Here is a 16,658-nt window from a genome sequence, read left to right on the forward strand (position 1 = left end):
TACTGCACCTGACTAATGACTGATGATGAGGTATTTGGGTGGGAAGTTTGATGAAAAAACCCATTAGAAGAAACATATGACAAACCATGTCATAACACATAGTAACACATGGTTTTACCCTATCTACCTACTTACCTGCCTACGTAGCAACACTTCGAATGAGTGTTGCTAAGTTTAGGGCACTCATGTACAGTTTGAGACATGGTGAAGACACTAACGGACATCGGACATGTCATCTAATATGTTTATAATTCTTAATCAGACTCTTACTTGTATAATTATAGCTAACACTGCTGCTTTATTATGGCTGTTGTTTGTGTCTTGGCATCATTGCTAGGTTACGCGTGTATGTAACGGAATAATGTTTGAAGAGCTTTGGTCCGAGTGCCATTACCATACGACATTAACGCTCCTAGAGAGTCTCTCAGCCAAATCACAGTCGAGTGGAGTCGACCCTAACTGTACTATAATTCCAAATAAGTATATCTACTGCATATTATAGTAGATACTATATTAAGACTGCATAATAATGCTAAATTTATGCCCCATGGTCATCACCAAATACTGATTTTGCTGTTTTTACCAGGCCTTTACTGCAGCTGCTGTCAGTTGCATCTATTCCAGTTTTTCCACAGTAAGTGAAAAGCATGCTCAGTTAGGTTCAGGTCAGGTGACTGACTCTTTAAGAACATTATATAATAATATTATTTATTTTTTGCCTTAAGAGGCTTCTTGGATTTTTGTTTTGGGTCATTATTTATTTGTACAGTAACATGCCATCCTTTTAGATTTACAGCAGGATTTGACTGAATCTGAGAGATATTATAGCTCTATACACTTCAGAGTTCACCGTGTTTCTTTTATCAGCGGTCTCATCATCAACAAATGTCAGTGACCCAGTTTCATTGGCAGCCATACCTGCCTGTGCCACAACAAGGCAGTGTTTGAGAGTTGATATGATATGTCTCAGCTCATGGGCCCCTATTTCCTTCTCCATACTCAGGTTCATTTTGGTTTCATCTGTCCAAAGAATTTTGTCCCTAAGTTGGGTAAGCTTTTTTTTATGTTTTGTATGCTAGCCTAAGCCCTAATCTTGCCTTTCTGTTCTTGAGCATTACCAGTGGTTTGTATCTTGAAATAAACTATTTTTATTTCACCAAAATAATTTAAAATGATCTGTGATCTGCGACGATCTGGGATCGCCTACTTTAATGGTCTCCTGTGGTCTTTTAGGTTTTTCTGTGTTTCTGACCTCACTAGTGGAGTCCTTGTTTTTGAAATTGTACCAGATTGTTGATTTGGTCATTTCTAAAGTTAATTGAAGGTGTTTTAACCCATTAGAGACTCCACTCCAAGCATGTTTTCAATCAGGAAGTGTAGACTAGCTTAATCTGAGCATAAGGGGTTTGGATTCAATATTCAGTATTGGAGATTCAGTATTCAGTGTAGGATAGTTGGTAGTGGAGATTTAGTGTTCAGTGTAGGGAGAGTTGGAGGAGACCTTTGTAATGTGCTGTGATGGCCGAGAAGATAAGGCATTGGACTGAAAATCCAATGCGGTTTCCCTGCGCAGATTCGAATCCTGCTCACAGCGGATATTTATGCAGAGATGCTCCTCCATTAAATCTTCAGTGTGTATTACTCTCAGCAGTCTCTGTAACTCTGTGTAGATCTTTGAATGCTTTACAAATCCAAATCAGACTAAAATCCCTTCAAAGAATCACTATTCAGAATGGGAGATTCCGTATTTATTATTGGAGATTCAGTTCTGGAGATTTAGTATTCAGTTTTGGATATTCAGTTTTCAGTATTCTAGATTGAGTAATAATTATAGGAGATACTACTATTGAGTATTGGTGATTCAGTATTCAGGATGTGAGATTTTACTAAAGCAGCGTTAATGATGAATTGAAGAACATTAACAGAACATTGACACGTCCCTAACTCCTTCATCAGACACACAGCCTGCAGGAGGAGCCCATCTTCATGTGCTGTGATGGCCAAGAGGTTAAGGCGTTGGACTCGAAATCCAATGGGGTTTCCCTGCGCAGCTTCGAATCCTGCTCACAGTGGATCTTTATTCAGAGAAGCTCCTCCATTAAAGCTCCATTGTGTTCAACTCTCAGCAGTCTCTATAACTCTGTGTACATCTTTGAATGCTTTATAAACTCAAATCAGACTGAAATCACTTCAAAGATTCAGTGTTCAGAATGGGAGATTTAGTATTCCCTTTTGGATATTCAGTATTCAGTATTCTAGATTGAGTATTAAATATTGGAGATTGAGTATTGGTGATTCAGTATTCAGAATGGGAGATTTAGTATTCAGAATGGGAGATTCAGTATTCATTATTAAAGATTCAGTATTCATTATTGGAGATTCAGTACTGGAGATTTAGTATTCAGTATTCAGAATTGGAGATTCAGTAGTTAGTATTGGAGATTCAGTTCTGGAGATTTAGTGTTCAGTATTCAGAATAGGAGATTCAGTATTCATTATTGGAGATTAAGTTCTGGAGATTTAGTATTCAGTATTCAGAATGGGAGATTCAGTACTGGAGATTTAGTATTCAGTATTCAGAATGGCTGATTCAGTATTCAGAATGGGAGATTCAGTACTGGAGATTTAGTATTCAGTTTTGGATATTCAGTATTCAGTATTCTAGATTGAGTATTAGTTATAGGAGATTGAGTATTGGTGATTCAGTATTCAGGATGTGAGATTTTACTAAAGCAGCGTTAATGATGAATTGAAGAACATTAACAGAACATTGACACGTCCCAAACTCCTTCATCAGACACACAGCCTGCAGAAGGAGCCCATCTTCATGTGCTGTGATGGCCAAGAGGTTAAGGCGTTGGACTCGAAATCCAATGGGGTTTCCCTGCGCAGCTTTGAATCCTGCTCACAGTGGATCTTTATTCAGAGAAGCTCCTCCATTAAAGCTCCATTGTGTTCAACTCTCAGCAGTCTCTGTAACTCTGTGTACATCTTTGAATGCTTTATAAACTCAAATCAGACTGAAATCCCTTCAAAGATTCAGTGTTCAGAATGGGAGATTTAGTATTCCCTTTTGGATATTCAGTATTCAGTATTCTAGATTGAGTATTAAATATTGGAGATTGAGTATTGGTGATTCAGTATTCAGAATGGGAGATTTAGTATTCAGAATGGGAGATTCAGTATTCATTATTAAAGATTCAGTATTCATTATTGGAGATTCAGTACTGGAGATTTAGTATTCAGTATTCAGAATTGGAGATTCAGTAGTTAGTATTGGAGATTCAGTTCTGGAGATTTAGTGTTCAGTATTCAGAATAGGAGATTCAGTATTCATTATTGGAGATTAAGTTCTGGAGATTTAGTATTCAGTATTCAGAATGGGAGATTCAGTACTGGAGATTTAGTATTCAGTATTCAGAATGGCTGATTCAGTATTCAGAATGGGAGATTCAGTACTGGAGATTTAGTATTCAGTTTTGGATATTCAGTATTCAGTATTCTAGATTGAGTATTAGTTATAGGAGATTGAGTACTGGTGATTCAGTATTCAGGATGTGAGATTTTACTAAAGCAGCGTTAATGATGAATTGAAGAACATTAACAGAACATTGACACGTCCCTAACTCCTTCATCAGACACACAGCCTGCAGAAGGAGCCCATCTTCATGTGCTGTGATGGCCAAGAGGTTAAGGCGTTGGACTCGAAATCCAATGGGGTTTCCCTGCGCAGCTTCGAATCCTGCTCACAGTGGATCTTTATTCAGAGAAGCTCCTCCATTAAAGCTCCATTGTATTCAACTCTCAGCAGTCTCTGTGTACATGTTTGAATGCTTTATAAACTCAAATCAGACTGAAATCCCTTCAAAGATTCAGTATTCAGAATGGGAGATTTAGTATTCCCTTTTGGATATTCAGTATTCAGTATTCTAGATTGAGTATTAAATATTGGAGATTGAGTATTGGTGATTCAGTATTCAGAATGGGAGATTTAGTATTCAGAATGGGAGATTCAGTATTCATTATTAAAGATTCAGTATTCATTATTGGAGATTCAGTACTGGAGATTTAGTATTCAGTATTCAGAATTGGAGATTCAGTAGTTAGTATTGGAGATTCAGTTCTGGAGATTTAGTGTTCAGTATTCAGAATAGGAGATTCAGTGTTCAGTATTCAGAATAGGAGATTCAGTATTCATTATTGGAGATTAAGTTCTGGAGATTTAGTATTCAGTATTCAGAATGGCTGATTCAGTATTCAGAATGGGAGATTCAGTACTGGAGATTTAGTATTCAGTTTTGGATATTCAGTATTCAGTATTCTAGATTGAGTATTAGTTATAGGAGATTGAGTACTGGTGATTCAGTATTCAGGATGTGAGATTTTACTAAAGCAGCGTTAATGATGAATTGAAGAACATTAACAGAACATTGACACGTCCCTAACTCCTTTATCAGACACACAGCCTGCAGGAGGAGGCCATCTGCATCTGCTGTGATGGCCGAGAGGTTAAGGCGTTGGACTCGAAATCCAATGGGGTTTCCCTGCGCAGCTTCGAATCCTGCTCACGGTGGATCTTTATTCAGAGAAGCTCCTCCATTAAAGCTCCATTGTGTTCAACTCTCAGCAGTGTCTGTAACTCTGTGTAGACCTTTGAATGCTTTATAAACTCAAATCAGACTGAAATCCCTTCAAAAATTCAGTATTCAGAATGGGAGATTTAGTATTCCCTTTTGGATATTCAGTATTCAGTATTCTAGATTGAGTATTAAATATTGGAGATTGAGTATTGGTGATTCAGTATTCAGAATGGGAGATTTAGTATTCAGAATGGGAGATTCAGTATTCATTATTAAAGATTCAGTATTCATTATTGGAGATTAAGTTCTGGAGATTTAGTATTCAGTATTCAGAATGGCTGATTCAGTATTCAGAATGGGAGATTCAGTACTGGAGATTTAGTATTCAGTTTTGGATATTCAGTATTCTAGATTGAGTATTAGTTATAAGAGATTGAGTATTGGTGATTCAGTATTCAGGATGTGAGATTTTACTAAAGCAGCGTTAATGATGGATTGAACAACATTAACAGAACATTGACTCTTCTCTAACTCCTTCATCAGAAACACAGCCTGCCGGAGGAGTCCATCTTCATGTGCTGTGATGGCCGAGAGGTTAAGGCGTTGGACTCGAAATCCAATGGGGTTTCCCTGCGCAGGTTCGAATCCTGCTCACAGCGGTTCTTTATGCAGAGAAGCTTCTCCATTAAAACTCCAGAGTGTTCAACTCTCAGCAGTCTCTGTAACTCTGTGTAGATCTTTGAAAGCTTTATAAACTCAAATCAGACTGAAATCCCTTCAAAGAATCAGTATTCAGAATGGGACATTCATTTGTGGAGATTTAGTATTCAGTATTCTAGATTGATTTTTAAATATTGGAGATTGAGTAATGGTGATTCAGTATTCAGAATGAAAGATTCAGTATTCAGTATTGGAGTTTAATTATTGGAGATTCAGTAATTATTATTGGAGTTTCAGTTCTGGAGATTTGGTATTCAGTATTCAGAATGTGAGATTCAGTATTCAGTATTAGAGATTCAGTATTCATTATTGAAGATTCAGTACTGGAAATTTAGTATTCAGTATTCAGAATGGGAGATTAAGTATTCAGTATTGGAGATTCAGTTTTGGAGATTTAGTATTCTGTATTCAGAATGGGAGATTCAGTAGTTAGTATTGGAGATTTAGTTCTGGAGATTTAGTATCCAGTATTCAGAATGGGAGATTCAGTACTGGAGATTTAGTATTCAGTTTTGGATATATTTAGTATTCAGTATTCTAGATTGAGTATTAGTTATAAGAGATTGAGTATTGGTGATTCAGTATTCAGGATGTGAGATTTTACTAAAGCAGCGTTAATGATGGATTGAACAACATTAACAGAACATTGACTCTTCTCTAACTCCTTCATCAGAAACACATCCTGCCGGAGGAGTCCATCTTCATGTGCTGTGATGGCCGAGAGGTTAAGGCGTTGGACTCGAAATCCAATGGGGTTTCCCTGCGCAGGTTCGAATCCTGCTCACAGCGGATCTTTATGCAGAGAAGCTTCTCCATTAAAGCTCCAGTGTGTATTACTCTCAGCAGTGTCTGTAACTCTGGGTAGATCTTTGAATGCTCTATAAACTCAAATCAGACTGAAATCCTTTCAAAGAATCACTATTCAGAATGGGACATTCATTTGTGGAGATTTAGTATTCAGTATTCTAGATTGATTTTTAAATATTGGAGATTGAGTAATGGTGATTCAGTATTCAGAATGAAAGATTCAGTATTCAGTATTGGAGTTTAATTATTGGAGATTCAGTAATTATTATTGGAGTTTCAGTTCTTGAGATTTGGTATTCAGTATTCAGAATGTGAGATTCAGTATTCAGTATTAGAGATTCAGTATTCATTATTGAAGATTCAGTACTGGAAATTTAGTATTCAGTATTCAGAATGGGAGATTAAGTATTCAGTATTGGAGATTCAGTTTTGGAGATTTAGTATTCTGTATTCAGAATGGGAGATTCAGTAGTTAGTATTGGAGATTTAGTTCTGGAGATTTAGTATCCAGTATTCAGAATGGGAGATTCAGTACTGGAGATTTAGTATTCAGTTTTGGATATATTTAGTATTCAGTATTCTAGATTGAGTATTAGTTATAAGAGATTGAGTATTGGTGATTCAGTATTCAGGATGTGAGATTTTACTAAAGCAGCGTTAATGATGGATTGAACAACATTAACAGAACATTGAAACTTCCCTAACTCCTTCATCAGAAACACAGCCTGCAAGAGGAGACCATCTTCAAGTGCTGTGATGGCCGAGAGGTTAAGGCGTTGGACTCGAAATCCAATGGGGTTTCCCTGCGCAGGTTCGAATCCTGCTCACAGCGGATTTTTATGCAGAGAAGCTCCTCCATTAAAGCTCCAGTGTGTATTACTCTAAGCTGTGTCTGTAACTCTGTGTAGATCTTTGAATGCTCTATAAACTCAAATCAGACTGAAATCCCTTCAAAGAATCAGTATTCAGAACGGGACATTCATTTCTGGAGATTTAGTATTCAGTATTCTAGATTGATTTTTAAATATTGGAGATTGAGTAATGGTGATTCAGTATTCAGAATGAAAGATTCAGTATTCAGTATTGGAGTTTAATTATTGGAGATTCAGTAATTATTATTGGAGTTTCAGTTCTGGAGATTTGGTATTCAGTATTCAGAATGTGAGATTCAGTATTCAGTATTAGAGATTCAGTATTCATTATTGAAGATTCAGTACTGGAAATTTAGTATTCAGTATTCAGAATGGGAGATTCAGTATTCAGTATTGGAGATTCAGTTTTGGAGATTTAGTATTCTGTATTCAGAATGGGAGATTCAGTAGTTAGTATTGGAGATTTAGTTCTGGAGATTTAGTATCCAGTATTCAGAATGGGAGATTCAGTACTGGAGATTTAGTATTCAGTTTTGGATATATTTAGTATTCAGTATTCTAGATTGAGTATTAGTTATAAGAGATTGAGTATTGGTGATTCAGTATTCAGGATGTGAGATTTTACTAAAGCAGCGTTAATGATGGATTGAACAACATTAACAGAACATTGACTCTTCTCTAACTGCTTCATCAGAAACACAGCCTGCAGGAGAAGGCCATCTTCTTGTGCTGTGATGGCCGAGAGGTTAAGGCGTTGGACTCGAAATCCAATGGGGTTTCCCTGCGCAGGTTTGAATCCTGCTCACAGCGAATCTTTATGCAGAGACGCTCCTCCATTAAAGCCCCGGTGTATATTACTCTCAGCAGTCTCTGTAGATCTTTCAATGCTTTATAAACTCAAATCAGACTGAAATCCCTTCAAAGAATCAGTATTCAGAATGGGAGATGCAGTATTCAGTATTGGAGATTCAGTACTGGAGATTTAGTATTCAGTATTGGTGATTCAGTATTCAGTATTCTAATTTGAGTATTAGTTATAGGAGTTTGAGTATTGGTGATTCAGTATTCAGGATGTGAGATTTTACTAAAGCAGCGTTAATGATGGATTGAACAACATTAACAGAACATTGAAACTTCCCTAACTCCTTCATCAGAAACACAGCCTGCAAGAGGAGACCATCTTCATGTGCTGTGATGGCCGAGAGGTTAAGGCGTTGGACTCGAAATCCAATGGGGTTTCCCTGCGCAGGTTCGAATCCTGCTCACAGCGGATCTTTATGCAGAAAAGCTTCTCCATTAAAGCTCCAGTGTGTATTACTCTCAGCAGTGTCTGTAACTCTGTGTAGATCTTTGAATGCTCTATAAACTCAAATCAGACTGAAATCCCTTCAAAGAATCAGTATTCAGAATGGGACATTCATTTCTGGAGATTTAGTATTCAGTATTCTAGATTGATTTTTAAATATTGGAGATTGAGTAATGGTGATTCAGTATTCAGAATGAAAGATTCAGTATTCAGTATTGGAGTTTAATTATTGGAGATTCAGTAATTATTATTGGAGTTTCAGTTCTGGAGATTTGGTATTCAGTATTCAGAATGTGAGATTCAGTATTCAGTATTAGAGATTCAGTATTCATTATTGAAGATTCAGTACTGGAAATTTAGTATTCAGTATTCAGAATGGGAGATTAAGTATTCAGTATTGGAGATTCAGTTTTGGAGATTTAGTATTCTGTATTCAGAATGGGAGATTCAGTAGTTAGTATTGGAGATTTAGTTCTGGAGATTTAGTATCCAGTATTCAGAATGGGAGATTCAGTACTGGAGATTTAGTATTCAGTTTTGGATATATTTAGTATTCAGTATTCTAGATTGAGTATTAGTTATAAGAGATTGAGTATTGGTGATTCAGTATTCAGGATGTGAGATTTTACTAAAGCAGCGTTAATGATGGATTGAACAACATTAACAGAACATTGACTCTTCTCTAACTCCTTCATCAGAAACACAGCCTGCCGGAGGAGTCCATCTTCATGTGCTGTGATGGCCGAGAGGTTAAGGCGTTGGACTCGAAATCCAATGGGGTTTCCCTGCGCAGGTTCGAATCCTGCTCACAGTGGATCTTTATGCAGAGAAGCTTCTCCATTAAAGCTCCAGTGTGTATTACTCTCAGCAGTGTCTGTAACTCTGGGTAGATCTTTGAATGCTCTATAAACTCAAATCAGACTGAAATCCCTTCAAAGAATCAGTATTCAGAATGGGACATTCATTTCTGGAGATTTAGTATTCAGTATTCTAGATTGATTTTTAAATATTGGAGATTGAGTAATGGTGATTCAGTATTCAGAATGAAAGATTCAGTATTCAGTATTGGAGTTTAATTATTGGAGATTCAGTATTTATTATTGGAGTTTCAGTTCTGGAGATTTGGTATTCAGTATTCAGAATGGGAGATTCAGTATTTAGTATTAGAGATTCAGTATTCATTATTGGAGATTCAGTACTGGAAATTTAGTATTCAGTATTCAGAATGGGAGATTCAGTATTCAGTATTGGAGATTCAGTTTTGGAGATTTAGTATTCTGTATGCAGAATGGGAGATTCAGTAGTTAGTATTGGAGATTCAGTACTGGAAATTTAGTATTCAGTATTCAGAATGGGAGATTCAGTTCTGGAAATTTAGTATTCAGTATTCAGAATGGGAGATTCAGTATTCAGTATTGGAGATTCAGTATTCAGTATTCAGAATGGGAGATTCAGTACTGGAGATTTAGTATTCAGTTTTGGATATTCAGTTTTCAGTATTCTAGATTGAGTATTAATTATAGGAGATACTACTATTGAATTTTGGTGATTCAGTATTCAGGATGTGAGATTTTACTAAAGCAGCATTAATGATGAATTGAAGAACATTAACAGAAAATTGAAACTTCCCTAACTCCTTCATCAGAAACACAGCCTGCAAGAGGACACCATCTTCATGTGCTGTGATGGCCGAGAGGTTAAGGCGTTGGACTCGAAATCCAATGGGGTTTCCCTGCGCAGGTTCGAATCCTGCTCACAGCGGTTCTTTATGCAGAGAAGCTTCTCCATTAAAACTCCAGAGTGTTCAACTCTCAGCAGTCTCTGTAACTCTGTGTAGATCTTTGAAAGCTTTATAAACTCAAATCAGACTGAAATCCCTTCAAAGAATCAGTATTCAGAATGGGACATTCATTTGTGGAGATTTAGTATTCAGTATTCTAGATAGATTTTTAAATATTGGAGATTGAGTAATGGTGATTCAGTATTCAGAATGAAAGATTCAGTATTCAGTATTGGAGTTTAATTATTGGAGATTCAGTAATTATTATTGGAGTTTCAGTTCTGGAGATTTGGTATTCAGTATTCTGAATGTGAGATTCAGTATTCAGTATTAGAGATTCAGTATTCATTATTGAAGATTCAGTACTGGAAATTTAGTATTCAGTATTCAGAATGGGAGATTCAGTATTCAGTATTGGAGATTCAGTTTTGGAGATTTAGTATTCTGTATTCAGAATGGGAGATTCAGTAGTTAGTATTGGAGATTTAGTTCTGGAGATTTAGTATCCAGTATTCAGAATGGGAGATTCAGTACTGGAGATTTAGTATTCAGTTTTGGATATATTTAGTATTCAGTATTCTAGATTGAGTATTAGTTATAAGAGATTGAGTATTGGTGATTCAGTATTCAGGATGTGAGATTTTACTAAAGCAGCGTTAATGATGGATTGAACAACATTAACAGAACATTGAAACTTCCCTAACTCCTTCATCAGAAACACAGCCTGCAAGAGGAGACCATCTTCAAGTGCTGTGATGGCCGAGAGGTTAAGGCGTTGGACTCGAAATCCAATGGGGTTTCCCTGCGCAGGTTCGAATCCTGCTCACAGCGGATCTTTATGCAGAGAAGCTTCTCCATTAAAGCTCCAGTGTGTATTACTCTCAGCAGTGTCTGTAACTCTGGGTAGATCTTTGAATGCTCTATAAACTCAAATCAGACTGAAATCCCTTCAAAGAATCAGTATTCAGAATGGGACATTCATTTGTGGAGATTTAGTATTCAGTATTCTAGATTGATTTTTAAATATTGGAGATTGAGTAATGGTGATTCAGTATTCAGAATGAAAGATTCAGTATTCAGTATTGGAGTTTAATTATTGGAGATTCAGTATTTATTATTGGAGTTTCAGTTCTGGAGATTTGGTATTCAGTATTCAGAATGGGAGATTCAGTATTTAGTATTAGAGATTCAGTATTCATTATTGGAGATTCAGTACTGGAGATTTAGTATTCAGTTTTGGATATTCAGTATTCAGTATTCTAGATTGAGTATTAGTTATAGGAGATTGAGTACTGGTGATTCAGTATTCAGGATGTGAGATTTTACTAAAGCAGCGTTAATGATGAATTGAAGGACATTAACAGAACATTGACACGTCCCTAACTCCTTCATCAGACACACAGCCTGCAGAAGGAGCCCATCTTTATGTGCTGTGATGGCCAAGAGGTTAAGGCGTTGGACTCGAAATCCAATGCGGTTTCCCTGCGCAGCTTCGAATCCTGCTCACAGTGGATCTTTATTCAGAGAAGCTCCTCCATTAAAGCTCCATTGTGTTCAACTCTCAGCTGTCTCTGTAACTCTGTGTACATCTTTGAATGCTTTATAAACTCAAATCAGACTGAAATCCCATCAAAGATTCAGTGTTCAGAATGGGAGATTTAGTATTCCCTTTGGATATTCAGTATTCAGTATTCTAGATTGAGTATTAAATATTGGAGATTGAGTATTGGTGATTCAGTATTCAGAATGGGAGATTTAGTATTCAGAATAGGAGATTCAGTATTCATTATTAAAGATTCAGTATTCATTATTGGAGATTCAGTACTGGAGATTTAGTATTCAGTATTCAGAATTGGAGATTCAGTAGTTAGTATTGGAGATTCAGTTCTGGAGATTTAGTGTTCAGTATTCAGAATAGGAGATTCAGTATTCATTATTGGAGATTAAGTTCTGGAGATTTAGTATTCAGTATTCAGAATGGGAGATTCAGTACTGGAGATTTAGTATTCAGTATTCAGAATGGCTGATTCAGTATTCAGAATGGGAGATTCAGTACTGGAGATTTAGTATTCAGTTTTGGATATTCAGTATTCAGTATTCTAGATTGAGTATTAGTTATAGGAGATTGAGTACTGGTGATTCAGTATTCAGGATGTGAGATTTTACTAAAGCAGCGTTAATGATGAATTGAAGAACATTAACAGAACATTGACACGTCCCTAACTCCTTCATCAGACACACAGCCTGCAGAAGGAGCCCATCTTCATGTGCTGTGATGGCCAAGAGGTTAAGGCGTTGGACTCGAAATCCAATGGGGTTTCCCTGCGCAGCTTCGAATCCTGCTCACAGTGGATCTTTATTCAGAGAAGCTCCTCCATTAAAGCTCCATTGTATTCAACTCTCCGCAGTCTCTGTAACTCTGTGTACATCTTTGAATGCTTTATAAACTCAAATCAGACTGAAATCCCTTCAAAGATTCAGTATTCAGAATGGGAGATTTAGTATTCCCTTTTGGATATTCAGTATTCAGTATTCTAGATTGAGTATTAAATATTGGAGATTGAGTATTGGTGATTCAGTATTCAGAATGGGAGATTTAGTATTCAGAATGGGAGATTCAGTTCTGGAGATTTAGTGTTCAGTATTCAGAATAGGAGATTCAGTGTTCAGTATTCAGAATAGGAGATTCAGTATTCATTATTGGAGATTAAGTTCTGGAGATTTAGTATTCAGTATTCAGAATGGCTGATTCAGTATTCAGAATGGGAGATTCAGTACTGGAGATTTAGTATTCAGTTTTGGATATTCAGTATTCAGTATTCTAGATTGAGTATTAGTTATAAGAGATTGAGTACTGGTGATTCAGTATTCAGGATGTGAGATTTTACTAAAGCAGCGTTAATGATGAATTGAAGAACATTAACAGAACATTGACACGTCCCTAACTCCTTCATCAGACACACAGCCTGCAGGAGGAGGCCATCTGCATCTGCTGTGATGGCCGAGAGGTTAAGGCGTTGGACTCGAAATCCAATGGGGTTTCCCTGCGCAGCTTCGAATCCTGCTCACGGTGGATCTTTATTCAGAGAAGCTCCTCCATTAAAGCTCCATTGTGTTCACCTCTCAGCAGTGTCTGTAACTCTGTGTAGATCTTTGAATGCTTTATAAACTCAAATCAGACTGAAATCCCTTCAAAAATTCAGTATTCAGAATGGGAGATTTAGTATTCCCTTTTGGATATTCAGTATTCAGTATTCTAGATTGAGTATTAAATATTGGAGATTGAGTATTGGTGATTCAGTATTCAGAATGGGAGATTTAGTATTCAGAATGGGAGATTTAGTATTCAGAATGGGAGATTCAGTATTCATTATTAAAGATTCAGTATTCATTATTGGAGATTAAGTTCTGGAGATTTAGTATTCAGTATTCAGAATGGCTGATTCAGTATTCAGAATGGGAGATTCAGTACTGGAGATTTAGTATTCAGTTTTGGATATTCAGTATTCTAGATTGAGTATTAGTTATAAGAGATTGAGTATTGGTGATTCAGTATTCAGGATGTGAGATTTTACTAAAGCAGCGTTAATGATGGATTGAACAACATTAACAGAACATTGACTCTTCTCTAACTCCTTCATCAGAAACACAGCCTGCAGGAGGATGCCATTTTCATGTGCTGTGATGGCCGAGAGGTTAAGGCGTTGGACTCGAAATCCAATGGGGTTTCCCTGCGCAGGTTCGAATCCTGCTCACAGCGGATCTTTATGCAGAGATGCTCCTCCATTAAAGCTCCAGTGTGTATTACTCTTAGCAGTGTCTGTAACGCTGTGTAGATATTTGAATGCTTTATAAACTCAAATCAGACTGAAATCCCTTCAAAGAATCAGTATTCAGAACGAGACATTCATTTCTGGAGATTTAGTATTCAGTATTCTAGATTGATTTTTAAATATTGGAGATTGAGTAATGGTGATTCAGTATTCAGAATGAAAGATTCAGTATTCAGTATTGGAGTTTAATTATTGGAGATTCAGTAATTATTATTGGAGTTTCAGTTCTGGAGATTTGGTATTCAGTATTCAGAATGTGAGATTCAGTATTCAGTATTAGAGATTCAGTATTCATTATTGGAGATTCAGTACTGGAAATTTAGTATTCAGTGTTCAGAATGGGAGATTCAGTACTGGAAATTTAGTATTCAGTATTCAGAATGGGAGATTCAGTACTGGAGATTTAGTATTCAGTTTTGGATATTCAGTTTTCAGTATTCTAGATTGAGTATTAATTATAGGAGATACTACTATTGAGTTTTGGTGATTCAGTATTCAGGATGTGAGATTTTACTAAAGCAGCGTTAATGATGGATTGAACAACATTAACAGAACATTGAAACTTCCCTAACTCCTTCATCAGAAACACAGCCTGCAAGAGGAGCCCATCTTCGTGTGCTGTGATGGCCGAGAGGTTAAGGCGTTGGACTCGAAATCCAATGGGGTTTCCCTGCGCAGGTTCGAATCCTGCTCACAGCGGATCTTTATGCAGAAAAGCTTCTCCATTAAAGCTCCAGTGTGTATTACTCTCAGCAGTGTCTGTAACTCTGTGTAGATCTTTGAATGCTCTATAAACTCAAATCAGACTGAAATCCCTTCAAAGAATCAGTATTCAGAATGGGACATTCATTTGTGGAGATTTAGTATTCAGTATTCTAGATTGATTTTTAAATATTGGAGATTGAGTAATGGTGATTCAGTATTCAGAATGAAAGATTCAGTATTCAGTATTGGAGTTTAATTATTGGAGATTCAGTAATTATTATTGGAGTTTCAGTTCTGGAGATTTGGTATTCAGTATTCAGAATGTGAGATTCAGTATTCAGAATGTGAGATTCAGTATTCATTATTGAAGATTCAGTACTGGAAATTTAGTATTCAGTATTCAGAATGGGAGATTAAGTATTCAGTATTGGAGATTCAGTTTTGGAGATTTAGTATTCTGTATTCAGAATGGGAGATTCAGTAGTTAGTATTGGAGATTTAGTTCTGGAGATTTAGTATCCAGTATTCAGAATGGGAGATTCAGTACTGGAGATTTAGTATTCAGTTTTGGATATATTTAGTATTCAGTATTCTAGATTGAGTATTAGTTATAAGAGATTGAGTATTGGTGATTCAGTATTCAGGATGTGAGATTTTACTAAAGCAGCGTTAATGATGGATTGAACAACATTAACAGAACATTGACTCTTCTCTAACTCCTTCATCAGAAACACATCCTGCCGGAGGAGTCCATCTTCATGTACTGTGATGGCCGAGAGGTTAAGGCGTTGGACTCGAAATCCAATGGGGTTTCCCTGCGCAGGTTCGAATCCTGCTCACAGCGGATCTTTATGCAGAGAAGCTTCTCCATTAAAGCTCCAGTGTGTATTACTCTAAGCAGTGTCTGTAACTCTGTGTAGATCTTTGAATGCTCTATAAACTCAAATCAGACTGAAATCCCTTCAAAGAATCAGTATTCAGAATGGGAGATTCAGTATTCAGTATTGGAGATTCAGTTCTGGAGATTTAGTATTCAGTATTGGTGATTCAGTATTCAGTATTCTAATTTGAGTATTAGTTATAGGAGTTTGAGTATTGGTGATTCAGTATTCAGGATGTGAGATTTTACTAAAGCAGCTTTAATGATGGATTGAACAACATTAACAGAACATTGACTCTTCTCTAACTCCTTCATCAGAAACACAGCCTGCAGGAGGAGGCCATCTTTATGTGCTGTGATGGCCGAGAGGTTAAGGCGTTGGACTTGAAATCCAATGGGGTTTCCCTGCGCCGGTTCGAATCCTGCTCACAGCGGATCTTTATGCAGAGAAGCTTCTCCATTAAAGCTCCAGTGTGTATTACTCTCAGCAGTGTCTGTAACTCTGTGTAGATCTTGGAGTGCTTTATAAACTCAAATCAGACTGAAATCCCTTCAAAGAATCAGTATTCAGAATGGGACATTCATTTGTGGAGATTTAGTATTCATTATGCTAGATTGATTTTTAAATATTGGAGATTGAGTAATGGTGATTCAGTATTCAGAATGAAAGATTCAGTATTCAGTATTGGAGTTTAATTATTGGAGATTCAGTAATTATTATTGGAGTTTCAGTTCTGGAGATTTGGTATTCAGTATTCAGAATGTGAGATTCAGTATTCAGTATTAGAGATTCAGTATTCATTATTGAAGATTCAGTACTGGAAATTTAGTATTCAGTATTCAGAATGGGAGATTAAGTATTCAGTATTGGAGATTCAGTTTTGGAGATTTAGTATTCTGTATTCAGAATGGGAGATTCAGTAGTTAGTATTGGAGATTTAGTTCTGGAGATTTAGTATCCAGTATTCAGAATGGGAGATTCAGTACTGGAGATTTAGTATTCAGTTTTGGATATATTTAGTATTCAGTATTCTAGATTGAGTATTAGTTATAAGAGATTGAGTATTGGTGATTCAGTATTCAGGATGTGAGATTTTACTAAAGCAGCGTTAATGATGGATTGAACAACATTAACAGAACATTGACTCTTCTCTAACTCCTTCATCAGAAACACA

General features: G+C 36.6%; 19 non-coding genes across 19 annotated transcripts; all 19 read left to right on the plus strand.

Moving 5' to 3' along the window:
* The first annotated feature begins 1,990 nt into the window (after window positions 1–1,990).
* trnas-cga (transfer RNA serine (anticodon CGA)) lies at window positions 1,991–2,072 on the plus strand. The gene has a single exon. It is a non-coding gene; the product is annotated as a tRNA-Ser (tRNA).
* A 759-nt stretch (window positions 2,073–2,831) lies between these two features.
* Window positions 2,832–2,913, plus strand: trnas-cga (transfer RNA serine (anticodon CGA)). Its single transcript has one exon. It is a non-coding gene; the product is annotated as a tRNA-Ser (tRNA).
* Window positions 2,914–3,672: 759 nt separating this feature from the next.
* trnas-cga (transfer RNA serine (anticodon CGA)) lies at window positions 3,673–3,754 on the plus strand. The gene has a single exon. It is a non-coding gene; the product is annotated as a tRNA-Ser (tRNA).
* A 737-nt stretch (window positions 3,755–4,491) lies between these two features.
* Window positions 4,492–4,573, plus strand: trnas-cga (transfer RNA serine (anticodon CGA)). Its single transcript has one exon. It is a non-coding gene; the product is annotated as a tRNA-Ser (tRNA).
* Window positions 4,574–5,157: 584 nt separating this feature from the next.
* Window positions 5,158–5,239, plus strand: trnas-cga (transfer RNA serine (anticodon CGA)). The gene has a single exon. It is a non-coding gene; the product is annotated as a tRNA-Ser (tRNA).
* Window positions 5,240–6,007: 768 nt separating this feature from the next.
* On the plus strand, window positions 6,008–6,089 carry trnas-cga (transfer RNA serine (anticodon CGA)). Its single transcript has one exon. It is a non-coding gene; the product is annotated as a tRNA-Ser (tRNA).
* Window positions 6,090–6,857: 768 nt separating this feature from the next.
* Window positions 6,858–6,939, plus strand: trnas-cga (transfer RNA serine (anticodon CGA)). Its single transcript has one exon. It is a non-coding gene; the product is annotated as a tRNA-Ser (tRNA).
* Window positions 6,940–7,707: 768 nt separating this feature from the next.
* trnas-cga (transfer RNA serine (anticodon CGA)) lies at window positions 7,708–7,789 on the plus strand. The gene has a single exon. It is a non-coding gene; the product is annotated as a tRNA-Ser (tRNA).
* Window positions 7,790–8,167: 378 nt separating this feature from the next.
* trnas-cga (transfer RNA serine (anticodon CGA)) lies at window positions 8,168–8,249 on the plus strand. The gene has a single exon. It is a non-coding gene; the product is annotated as a tRNA-Ser (tRNA).
* A 768-nt stretch (window positions 8,250–9,017) lies between these two features.
* On the plus strand, window positions 9,018–9,099 carry trnas-cga (transfer RNA serine (anticodon CGA)). Its single transcript has one exon. It is a non-coding gene; the product is annotated as a tRNA-Ser (tRNA).
* An 865-nt stretch (window positions 9,100–9,964) lies between these two features.
* trnas-cga (transfer RNA serine (anticodon CGA)) lies at window positions 9,965–10,046 on the plus strand. The gene has a single exon. It is a non-coding gene; the product is annotated as a tRNA-Ser (tRNA).
* Window positions 10,047–10,814: 768 nt separating this feature from the next.
* Window positions 10,815–10,896, plus strand: trnas-cga (transfer RNA serine (anticodon CGA)). Its single transcript has one exon. It is a non-coding gene; the product is annotated as a tRNA-Ser (tRNA).
* A 598-nt stretch (window positions 10,897–11,494) lies between these two features.
* On the plus strand, window positions 11,495–11,576 carry trnas-cga (transfer RNA serine (anticodon CGA)). The gene has a single exon. It is a non-coding gene; the product is annotated as a tRNA-Ser (tRNA).
* A 758-nt stretch (window positions 11,577–12,334) lies between these two features.
* On the plus strand, window positions 12,335–12,416 carry trnas-cga (transfer RNA serine (anticodon CGA)). The gene has a single exon. It is a non-coding gene; the product is annotated as a tRNA-Ser (tRNA).
* Window positions 12,417–13,056: 640 nt separating this feature from the next.
* Window positions 13,057–13,138, plus strand: trnas-cga (transfer RNA serine (anticodon CGA)). Its single transcript has one exon. It is a non-coding gene; the product is annotated as a tRNA-Ser (tRNA).
* A 605-nt stretch (window positions 13,139–13,743) lies between these two features.
* Window positions 13,744–13,825, plus strand: trnas-cga (transfer RNA serine (anticodon CGA)). Its single transcript has one exon. It is a non-coding gene; the product is annotated as a tRNA-Ser (tRNA).
* Window positions 13,826–14,515: 690 nt separating this feature from the next.
* On the plus strand, window positions 14,516–14,597 carry trnas-cga (transfer RNA serine (anticodon CGA)). Its single transcript has one exon. It is a non-coding gene; the product is annotated as a tRNA-Ser (tRNA).
* A 768-nt stretch (window positions 14,598–15,365) lies between these two features.
* Window positions 15,366–15,447, plus strand: trnas-cga (transfer RNA serine (anticodon CGA)). Its single transcript has one exon. It is a non-coding gene; the product is annotated as a tRNA-Ser (tRNA).
* Window positions 15,448–15,835: 388 nt separating this feature from the next.
* On the plus strand, window positions 15,836–15,917 carry trnas-uga (transfer RNA serine (anticodon UGA)). The gene has a single exon. It is a non-coding gene; the product is annotated as a tRNA-Ser (tRNA).
* Window positions 15,918–16,658: the final 741 nt, after the last annotated feature.

The sequence above is a fragment of the Salminus brasiliensis genome, chromosome 1 (genome assembly GCF_030463535.1).
Source record: "Salminus brasiliensis chromosome 1, fSalBra1.hap2, whole genome shotgun sequence".
In the NCBI taxonomy this organism is placed as follows: Eukaryota; Metazoa; Chordata; class Actinopteri; order Characiformes; family Bryconidae; genus Salminus; species Salminus brasiliensis.